Here is an 11,757-nt window from a genome sequence, read left to right as displayed (position 1 = left end):
GGGAGAGCTCGTCCCCCAGCGCTGATCGGGGGAGGGGAGCCGGCTCAGTGGGTTGGTGGTGGTGGTGGTGATGATGATGGTGGTGGTGAGAGAGTTGCCAGAGTAAGGGCCCCCTCTGGCGTCCAATCGGCACCGGTGACTTCCACCTCCCCCCCCCCCCTTCACTTTTGCTGGAGTTAAGGTGCGCAGGTTCCCCTGCTCTCAGCCTTCCTGTGGCGCGAGCACTCCCGGCTGGAAGCAGACTCCAGGGTCTCCGCGGAGAGGGAGAGGGCGGTGGATGGGGGTCGGGATCGGGAGAGTGGGGGGTGCAGGGACGCTTCCCGATCCGTGACGTGGGCTGGCTACAGATTGCCGGGAAGGAGGAGGCACTGCAACTTTGGGAATGGGCTGCCGGAAGATCGGAAGGGACCGCTGAATGGAGTTTAACGGGGGCGCAGGGCTCGCTTGCTCCAGCGGAGGGACCGGCAATGGGGCGCTGAAGACCCCGGGAGTGAACGGCTCCCTTGTTTGACTCGGACACCGGGGGGGAAACAACGACCCCCCCCCCTCCTCCCCCAGGGAATTCCTTCTTTGCTAAAGTCTTCCATGCTGATGGGAACACAAAAGGTGCTTTTTTTTTTTTTTTTCTCCTATTTTTTATTTTTCTAGATTGCAGGACATTGATTAAAAACTGAAGTGTTTCTTTTTTTAAATTTACATTTTGGAGAGGGGACTTCTTGCCCAAGAGGACCTGACGAAAATAAAGGAAACTGTAGGGGGGGAAAGGGTCTTGAGGCGAGGTGAGTAATGCCTGGCTTAATCTATCGCATTTTTCTCCTGAATGACTCTGATTGCAGGCTCTGTCAATCTTTAAAACTGAGGCATTTTAGTGCAGAGTGGGGAAATTGATCATAGCTCATGCAAAAGAATGAAACATGGGAACATTCAACCTGCAGGTTTTTGTTTGGTCATAGAACCTGTTGTCACCAGGCTAAGACAGCAGCCAAATGCTTTTAATTAAAGTCTTCGTCTTTTTTTTTTTTTTTAAGAAGGATCCAAAGCAGACTCTAAGCTCCTGTCTTACGTGAAAGGCCATCTTATTTACCAGCTGTTTCTTGGAAGTGGTCTCTTGCTAGGAATCCATGTGAATTGCCAACCAATTAATTATCATTTCTAATAGTCTGTCAAGATGTAGTTGGTGGACTCTTTACTTTGATTGGAGGGGGGTAATTGTGTATTTCTGACATCACCAAGAGAGGTTAGTGGGGAGGGGGCAGATGCAATTCTGACCTTGGAGGGAGGGAGGGATGTGCGTTCGTTGTCTGCCAGTTTTCCGCTTGATAATCCTCAGGGAGAATTAAAAAAAAAAAAGAAAGCAGCCCATGCCCCTGACCTTACATGGTTTGAGCAGAAGAAGGCTTTGTGGCATCCTTTCTACCTGGCTGCAGTTGGGAATGCTCAGCCTCTGGCGCACCTCCTGCACAGTTTACCGATTTACTTTCCAGTACTTCAGCCCAGTGCTACGTGGGAGGCGCAGTTTTCACTCAAACGGGGACGCTCTCTGTGAATGAAACCGTCCAGCGGCGGCGGCTGCTGCTGCCGCCACCCCCGCTTAACGGTGGGGTTCGGGGGGCTCTGGCTCGGCTCCTCGGCCGAAGGTCCCCCTGTGGGCCAGGCAGTAATGCAAGGGACAGCTGGACAGAAGGTCGGTGCGACCCTTTCTTTGTCCCCCCCAGGTGCAGCGAGGGCTGACCCTGATCTTGGGGAGTTTTCATGTTGCACGGAACAGCTGGACATACTCAAGGGCGCACCCGAGATCCTCTGCATAGCACAGGCAGAATCGCGAGAGAGGGTTTGCTACAGGTACAATGCACCTTTCTGCCGAACTCTCCTGGCTAAAGCCTGTTTTGCGTTCTTCGTCATCATCTTTTGCACATGCGGACGTGCGAGAAATGATCTCCACGCAGGGTCTATCTAGGCTGCGGGAGCAAGGTCTCTGCCGGCACGGGCAAGTCCCTAGTATACGCGTACGCAGCCGGGCTTCTCGCCCCCGGGCTCCAGCTGTGTGTGATGCCCGAAGCCAAGCCTAGTGCTTTACACCCTCGTGGGAGGAGTTAGGGAAAACCTGAATTTAATGCCCCCTTCCCCCGCCACCGTATGAGGTTGGACAGAAATGCCAGATGACCAAGGGGAAGTGGCATTTTACCGCACGGTTACATGCAAACACTTCTGCTCGATCGAAGCATTTCCATTTCAGAGGGCTCTTTCATGAAAAAAAAAAGTAATAACATTGAACTCGCGGCGATACATCAGACGTGTCGCTTTCGGCCCCCGTCTACCAGATTACACGGTTTGGTGTGAGCCTACAGGTCGTGTGGGTATTCCGATGAGCAGATTGTACAGGCGAGTTTTTGTCCCAAGACCTCCATAATATCGAATTGCCATTTTAGTGACAGGTTCTAAAGACTTCTTGCAGCCGCTGAGTCAACAGGCTCTGGGAATCTTTGCGAGGTGATTTGACTGTAGCCGGAGACAAACAAACCGTGCTGAGTACAAGAGCTAACTGCCCTTTAATGGCTGATCACAAGTATCTGTCGTCGTTCAGGATGTTCCCTTCTTGGGAGTTTTTTGTCTAAAATTTTCAGCTAATTTATCTTGTCAATATTTTGTCTTTGAGGGGGTATTGACTGCCGTTGCCTCGTTTAGCATTTTGAGGGAACATCCTCGCAATGACTGCAGTTGGCCATGCAAAATTAGAGGTATTGCTGGGTTCTTAAAAGATTCAGGGCTCGGGCGGGAGTGGCAGGGGCTTACACCTTCTTGAAGGTGGCTCTAGAGGTGTCTCCCCTTTAAAGATAGACACCTGGGAGGGGGACCCATGCCGAGGGTGCAAGGGAGGGAGGTCCCCCCTCCAGAGGTGAAGGTTCTCTTGGCGCTCTCTCTGCCACAATCAGTGGGTGCCCCCTCTCCCATGCAATGCTCAGCCAAACCATCAGCTGGGTAGCAGTGTCCCATTGGACAGAGGGTTGCCTGGATTGAAACAGGCACCCCTTGAGCATGGCGGCGCCCTGTACAGGGACATGGGGCAACCAGCCCTAAGGTCAGCCCAACCCACTGGTTAATTAGGTTGAACAATCATGTTCCAACCAGCCTTCAGCTTGCCACTCTCCCCCCTACACGTGACCAAGGCTGCACTGGCTGGCTAGCCAGTCAGTGTCACCCCATCCCAAATCAGTGAGTCAGCCAGTTGCAACCCCCCGCCCCCCTGCACTTAAGCTAGCCAGCCAGTCATCCTCCCAACCAGCTAACCAGACTACTAAAGATCGACCGTGGGAGGGACTAGACTGGCTGGCTTAGGCAACTAATTCATCTCTGATTATTTTCTCAGGCTTTCAACTGTTAATCGGAGTACTTTAGGGATATAGTTTATTGCTTTTTATAGTTTATTGCTTTTATATACCGACATATCGGAAATTCCATCATATCGGTTTACAATGATAAGCATGACAGTAAAATCACAGTCAATAAATACAATAAAATTAATAAAATAAGGTAAACAAATTTCCTTATAATACAACTAAAATCAAAACAATTAATATAGTTATATAAATATAAATGTTACATCCTTAACAATCTAAAATTAAAACTTAAATCAAAAGCACTAAAATTCGTTACAGTTGTATAAAACTGATTCATCTTAAAAAAGCCTAAAAGAAAACTCTAAAATAATGCGGAAGTGTCTTAACTACTTTCGGAGTATGCACAAGAGAACAGCCAAGTTTTTAAATCTGCTTTAAATTTTTTGATGTCTGCATAGGTTTTGATCACCGCGTGTGGCTAAAGCTGGCACTTCCGCGAGATATTAAAAGATTGTGAATGCTGGTATACCGAATAAAGCTTGTCTTTTTACTAGATATTTTCACTTTTAGATCAGTCTTGATATGTATTTGTGTGGAGGAGTGATGGGTTTTTTTTTTCTGTATTTGTGGGATGTTTGATGTTGATGTGCTTGTTCATTGGATTATGCAGTGCAGGAAGAAAGACAGCTGTTGGGGAGTGGGTGGGAGGGGAGCTACCGGCAGGAAGCCAGTCCTCGGATTTGGGGAATAAGCTCCTTGTGCTGGTGCCCTAGTGATGCCCCCGTTTGGAACCATTTCTCGTGTTGGGGAAAATGGTTACACAGTGTATAGTTCTGTTAAAAAAAAAAAAAAAAGGCACATATGTTTGACCCGGTGACTCATAGGGGAGTGCTGCTATGCAGAGGACCTGGGTTGGATTCCTGGGTCAGGGTTTTGCTCCCTAGGCTGACTGGGGTTAGGGGTTGCTGAGGAAGCAGTGTTCACATGTCCCAGTAGGGAAGGGAATCCCAGCCATTCTGTGATGTAGATTTTGAATTTATTGAAACCTATACTCTGCACTTATCACAGACAAACCATTTCAAGCCGGATTCCATAAAAACACCCATTAAAGAAAAACATGATACAGCAATATCCGTTTTGAAACAACTTATATACATAAATATAAGTGCTGCATATAGCCGATGGACTAGCAGACAATTAATATGGTTTGGGAGCTGGCGCAATGGAAGTACTTTCAGAATACCCAAATTAGGTGCACTTGGAAAAATTAAGTCGAAGATTCCAAATTGTCAGCCTGTTTGAATATATATGTGTTTATCGCTTTTTAAAACATATTTGTACTGAAGATAGTCCTGATATTCTCTGGTATGGAAGTCCAGAGGCATAGGCCTGCTCTAGAGAAGGCTCTGTCTCTCTAGTTAGTTCTAATCTTGCCAATTTAATAGATGGAATATCTAACAAGTATTTCCCTTCTGATCTTAAGGATTGCAGAGGTCTATAAATCCTAAATACAGTTCTGGTCCAGCAGTCGCTGTTGCTGTGTATCATCTCTGGATTAATTTTGCAGTTTTGTATTGGATCTGCCACTTCACAGGCAGCCAATATGAGCTACAGCATTTTGGACTAGTTGTAGCCTGTTTTGTGGGAGACCCGTATAAACAGGCCAATGCAATATCGGGCAATCAGATCAGCGTGCCACTTAATGCGCGGCTGGACACTTGTTCTGGACATGCTAGACTTACATTCGTTGCAATACGGGGATTAGCACAACCAAAACGGGTGTCCAATCGAGCGCGTAGCTAATAGCGCTCATCCCATGCAAATTCCATGTAGATGAGGCTATTGGCTATTACCTTACAATGCCAAAAATTGCTGCGCAGCCAAGGCACCCATTTTAAAGTAGCAAATTTAATGCCTGTCCGGGAGTGGGCATTAGAGCATACCGCGCTCAAGAGCTCGCGATAAAAACAAAAACAATCCTGCTTTCGGTGATTCCTTCTATTAGTATTCTTGTGATATCGTCAGTGTCAGTGAAAAGGACCAATAGTGAATAGCCCTGCTGGGGATGGGTGGGGAGAGAGCTGAGTGCTAGGGATGCACCAATTATTCATTCCGCGTCCCTTAGTGCGGCAGCTTATTTGCCTATTGCATCGGGTGCCCAGGAGAGGTGGATATACGTGTGTTCAAAAAATGTGCGCCCAGGTTGGATGCACGTTTTTTACGCGATGATATTGCTTCAGCCTGAAAGTGAATTGCAGTAATCAATACTACTCAGTACCAAGGTTTGGAGGACAGTATGGAAAACATCAAATTCCAGGCATGGACAGAAATGTCTAATCATGCGCAGTTTATAGAAATAAGATTTGACTACAGCTTTAATGTGGACAGATAATGATAACTCTGACTGGAATGATATAGTCTTTAAATTTCAGAGTAGAAGGAACTTCGTGTAATGGAAATTTACCCAGCACAGTAATCTCAGTCTTGTAGATATTCAACATAAATTTGATATGAAATAGCCATTGATCGGCATATTGCAGGCATATTAATACTAACTTCATGGTATAAGACCATGAATAGGAGTTTTGGACAGAACATTGAATGTCATCAGTGTAGATTCTATAATTCACCCCAAGACAAGAATAGATTCTACAAATAAGAGCTAAGTAAATATCAAAGAATATAGCAGAGAGTGTGGACCCTTTGGAATACCTGTGACTACATCATTGCAGGCAGATTGTACTTCACCAAGTTGAATTTGTTGGGATGTATTTGATAAAAAAGAGGCGAACCATTTAAGAACTATGCCAGAGATGCCAAGGGATAAGAGCTGTGATAGCAGTATCTTATGGTCTAGGGTACTGAAAGCTGTGGAAATATTGCGCAACTATGTCAAAGCCCCTGATCAAAGTAACAAAACTAGATAAAGAGTAGAGTTTCTGTACTATGTGCTCTAGGAAACTGAATTGGAATCGATCAATAATATTTTTTTATTTATTTATTTAACACTTTTCTATACCGACCTTCATGAATAAATTCAAATCAAATCGATTTACATGTAACAAGGAGTAGAACTTAATCAACCATTTAACAAGAGGCGAAAGTTACATATAACAAGGAGGTAGTAACTTGGGGGGCTAAGTTAGCCGGAGACAAAGGACAGCAAAACTGAATAAACTAAATAATGAAACAAAGAAACAGAGGCAAAATATAACGCCTAAACTAGGCGGGGCGACTAGTCAGGTAAGCGGAGTCCTGTCTGGTAGAAAATGGATGGTTTTGAAAGTTAAGGGAAGGCTTGGAGGAAGAGCCAGGTCTTAAGTTTTTTTTCGAAAGGTTAGAGGGCAAGGTTCTAGCCTGAGGTCTGTGGGCATGTTATTCCAAATGGCCGGACCCGCTGTAGAGAATGCTTGTTCTTTGGTGGTTGATAGACGCGTGGATTTCTTTGGGGGGACTTGCAGGGTACCTTTATACGCTTCTCAAGATGGGTCTTGAGGATGAGTATAATTTGAGAGGGATCTGAAGGTCTAGTTGTTGCTGATTATGAATGGTTTTGTGAATTGTGCAAAATTCTGTATTTTATTGGCAGCCAATGAAGGTTCCGGAGTATGGGAGTGATGTGTGCTCCTCGGTGTTGGTTAGGATTCTAGCCGCTGCATTTTGGAGCATCTGTAATGGTTTGATGGAGGAAATGGGGAGCCCAAGGAGGAGAGTGTTGCAATAGTCTGTTTTTTGGAGAAGAGCGTGGTTTGGAGCACAGTCCTGAAATCCTGGAAATGAAGGAGGGGTCTGAGCCTTTTCATAACCTGTAGTTTATAAAAACAATCCTTGATAGTGTTGTTGATGGATTTCTTTAGATTCAAATAGTTATCGAGGATTACTCCTAGGTCCCTTACTTGCGTGATCTGGGTGTTGGGAGATGTCGGATGTTATCTAGTGGCTTGACCTATGATTGCAGAGAGTTCTAGCAGGAGTTCTGGTGCATGCCTCCTACTCACCCCAGTCCCCACCATGAAGGATTGTTGCAGAAAAGACTTGGCTAAGTGAAGTGGGAATGGAATATAAAATGGGGGGACGACACCCTGGGTAGTTGTCAATGAAAACTCATGGTGCCGTAGCACAACAGAGGTTGGTTCTTATAGAACTGGAAGTGTAAGGAGTAGGAGAAAAATGCTAGGCCAATCCCTCCCCCCCCCCCCCCCCACACACCCCAGCAAGAAAAAACAAAACAGGGTTATAGATGTGGAAGGGTCAATGTGACTTTGGTGAGTATGGAAATCTAAAACAGGTAGTAGAGGTAATGGTCTGGTGAATAAACTGTAGGACAAAGATTCGGAAGTACTTGAATTCCAGAATGGCAGAGACTGAAATATGTAAGACAACCCAACCGACTGGGATCAGGAGTGATAAACTGCAGGCTGCAGGCGGAATATTCTTAGCTAGAGTAGTGTATGGGAGGAGGGGGGGATGGAATCGGGCAGACTGGGTGGGCCAATTCATCCTTATCTGTTATCATCTACTAGGTTACCATAACACTTCTCTTTATAAATCACCTGTGCTATCTATACTGTTTATGGGTTTCATGCTTTTTAAGGACTAACTCTAACCCAGGTCATAGATTCCCAATTCAGAACTCTTTTTTTTTTTTGGGGGGGGGGGGGGGCTGCAGAGCATTGCCTTTGGGAGAGACCAGACCCAAGACGGGAGGAGATTTTGGCCACCTTTCCAATTGACAATTCTTGTTTTCCCCCAAGTAGATTTACGGGGTCTTCAGATCATGTTTGGCTCCTGCTGGTTTGTGGGAACGGGGAACTCTGTTCCCCCTTTTCTCCCTCTTGCTTTAATTTCTCGTGGAAAGAGATTCCATTGACGAAAGGTGCTTGGTGGACGCGAATCAATTGGTTGGTGCTATGAGCCACTATTTCTTTATTTCCCGATTAAAAAAAAAAAAAAAAATTTTTGGCAAGAACACTGCACTGTGATTTACTCTCTTTCTATTACAGCTGTTTTACAACATGTTAGAGGTTAAATCACTTTTTTTTTTCACCTTAGTGTATGGTGTGTGCCTTGCATTTATAAATAGTTGTGCAGTCTAAGCTCTCCTATGCAACATCTTACAATAGTGCACTACAGCAGATAAACTAGGGGATAGTTTAGATCGATGCCACTCTTTGAAGCCTCTCCAGTTTGAAGTGTATATCACTGCACAGTAAAACAAAGGACAGACTAGATATTTCATATTTTTCTTTAGCATAAAACTATATTCAAAAGTAATGTGACAGATTAATATGAATAGTATTAATAATGTATAAGTATCTCAGCTTTACCAACCTATGTCATCTCGTCACCCCCCCACCCCCCCCTCAGCATCTGCCTTAGCTTCCTGTAAGAATAAGCAAAAACAAAATGGAATGTACTGAATGGAAACTAAAAAAAATACCAGTGGCAAAAGTAAACCAGGCAATCAGGAATGGACCAAATTAAGAGTAGTAATAATCACTGTACACAATAGATATATTTTGGGGGCGTGCAATCTTATTTTGCTTCATTTTGTTGCATTGACAAGGGGGTGGGGGTTCAGTTTTTCATTTAATTTTTTTCCCCATTTTATTTTGTTCCAATTTAGTGCATGTTTAAAACCATTTAAGGGTAAGTTAGAAAACTGAAACAAAACAAATTTTGTTCATGTTTTTTTTTTCATTTTGTTTGGAAAACAATCCAGGGAAACAAATTTCGTTGTAGTTTGTGTCATTTCAAAATGAAAGTGCATCCCTACTGGATAATTTACAGGTGAATGAAGCATGCCTTTTTGTGAGTTTGTGAAATGCTGTAGGGGTTGGTAATTTTGCGTACATGTGTGTTTGTATTTTTTTTCTATCACAGGATGCAGTATTGCCCGATCCAGTTGCCTGGTTAGAAGGTAGCTTGTTCCTGCTAAGATTGAGAGGCAGTAATAAGTGATTCAACCAATATATTTCTCTCTTGGGGTAGTGTTTCCAAATGGATTTGTTTTGTGCATACCATGTTGGGAATGAGCCTCGCTCTTAAGCCAGGGTATGTTGAGTCTGATCTCAACTTCTCAGATTTACGGCTAATGATCTTTAACACTTGCAGCTGTGCCAAAGAGCTCCCTTCTGGATCTGATAAGGCATAATATATACAGGCAATGTATTGACATGCGCTTGGAAATTCTTTTCAGTTAGGCTAGAAGCGCCAAAGACAGCTGGGACTGTTTCTGTATTTTTCTGCAGCATTGTCCTCATCTCTTGGAACCTGATGATATTCCGTCTCTCCATATATAGCACCGAGTAAATCGCTTGCTACTGACACTTCTGTCAGCAGTGCTATTCTTGTGGTTTTCTAGCGTTGAGCATTTCATTGGTTGTAATGGGAATGTCCCAGGTGATTATTTATTTATTTTATTTATTTAAATTCTTTTAATATACCGATGCTCAAGACCAGGTCTTATCGTACCGGTTTACACTAAACTAGGGGGAACCAGTTAACAGAGCAAATAAAACAAAAGTTACATTATAACAGGGAATGTAGAACTAGGCTGTTAGAGAAAAAATAAGTTAAACAAATTCTAACAAATTCTAAAAGTTAAGTTAAATTCTAACGGGAGAGGAGGGCAAAAGGAGGAGAGGGTGCTTACAGGATAAGAATTATGTACAAATTTACCTAGTGTATATGAAATTAAGCAAATTTACAGATTTATCTAGTGTATATGAAAGTAAGCAAATTATGAGATAGTGCAATTAGTCGGACAACAGTTCCTTTGAATTGCGGAAATGGACGCATCCGTGAGGCAGGAGACTGTGTGGGTGACCCTGAGTCTTTTTTAAGGGTAAGCTTGGGCGAATAGCCAAGTTTTTAATTTTTTTCTGAACGTGATATGGCTTTATATGGATTATACCTTTCTTCTTCTGCAGTTCTGTTGGGGGTCGGGATCCCAGTGTTTTAATTAGTTAAAAAATATTTCTAGATTGCCTTCCTGGTCAAAAATTGACTGTCGGAAGCAGTGTACAAAATCAAAATCCCCAAACCAACAATACAAATAAAGCACAGTGTAATAGTGTTTACACAGTATCTAATGGATGAGCCATGCTACTTTATTATACCTTTCTGTGACTGGCCCTCTGACCTCCGCATGTTGCAGCCAGCTGTGAGGTATGCTACAGAACCCGAATTTGTCTGTTTTTGCCCATGTGTGTTGGTGGGCAAAGCTTGATTTCATTGAGTGGTGATGTGATGAGGGGCACACGGTCAGTTGGGTTCTCTCTTTAGACTTGAAGTAGGTTTTCTTTGGGTATTTTACAGTATGTCGCATTCTGTTTCTCTGTCTGGTAGTTTGCCAACTTGGTCCTTGTTGTCTGGAAGGCTTACTAGGAAAATGATGAAGTATCTTTCCTTTATAACTTCATCCAAACGCATTTGACTTTTATATGATGATCTGACGAGGGCCAGCTCTATAGCTCCACCCCCTCCCCGGCCCTCTCTTCAAGCTGTGGCGGGATGAGGTCTGTTGCGGCCATGCCAGCCTGCTCTTCGGCTGCAGCCATGCCGGGCCTTTCTTTGGCCGTGGCGGGATGGGATCGGCCGTGATCACAGCAGGTCTCTCTTTGGCCATGATGGGATGGGATCTGCTGCAGCCTGACGACAGCGGGATGGGTGATGTTGGCAGTGCCCCTCGCTCATGGCACCCCAGGTGATTGCTCAGCACGCCTTACCCAAAAGCTGTCTTTTGAGTCTGACTATAGCTTACCCATTTCTATGTGTAACTAGGATGGAAGCTAGAGATATGCAGACATCCATGATGCCTTGTATCATGTACAGGACCCCTTTTAAATTCCCCCACTGATATAGCTGCCTTAGTACAAGGATACAAGAAGCGACTTGGTATGTTTTCATTTTGAGGATCATCCCTTTGTAACTGTACCAGAACTGAATGTAAGGGGACAGAGAGTCCCTGTAGTGAATGTAAAGGAGTTTAGTAGGAAACCGGAGGCTCTACCAAGCTTCTCCCAGGCAGCGGAAGGAGGAGGATCTCTCTTGCCAAGCAGGGAGAGGAACTTGCTGGATGAGTTTTAGAAAAGGCTTGAGGAGAAGGTAAGAGTAGAAACTGTCCTCCTAAAAAATTTTTTTTTTTCAGTTTCTTAATTAAAAAGACCAAAGAGGAGAAGATTCCTCAGTGGGTTGGAGAAAGCTGTGGCCTACAGAATCCTCAAAGGAAAGACCTTGTCTTTGAGTAGAGCGAGTTTGTTAGGAAGTCCAGAAAGGACTGAGAACTTATCTATTTTCATGTGCGTACCCCTGTCTTTCTCAACAGCAGACTCAAAGCAGCTTAGGACATGAAAATGAAACCATACAACATCAAAAAATATCGCAATTCAGTAATCATCTATACCAGATCCGGTAC

The 11,757-nt window shown here is 44.2% G+C and overlaps 1 protein-coding gene across 4 annotated transcripts in view; it reads left to right on the top strand.

Moving 5' to 3' along the window:
* The first annotated feature begins 262 nt into the window (after nucleotides 1-262).
* The window catches only part of CALN1 (calneuron 1), a 230,474-nt gene continuing 218,979 nt past the window's right edge, over nucleotides 263-11,757 (top strand). Inside the window, exon 1 of one of the 4 annotated variants that reach the window (XM_029613078.1) lies at nucleotides 263-606. The gene's annotated coding sequence lies outside the window, so the exon portion shown is untranslated. The other 3 variants (XM_029613076.1, XM_029613080.1, XM_029613077.1) reach the window with 3 other exon arrangements.

The sequence above is a fragment of the Rhinatrema bivittatum genome, chromosome 8 (assembly GCF_901001135.1).
Source record: "Rhinatrema bivittatum chromosome 8, aRhiBiv1.1, whole genome shotgun sequence".
In the NCBI taxonomy this organism is placed as follows: Eukaryota; Metazoa; Chordata; class Amphibia; order Gymnophiona; family Rhinatrematidae; genus Rhinatrema; species Rhinatrema bivittatum.
This window is presented reverse-complemented; position numbering and strand designations above follow the sequence as displayed.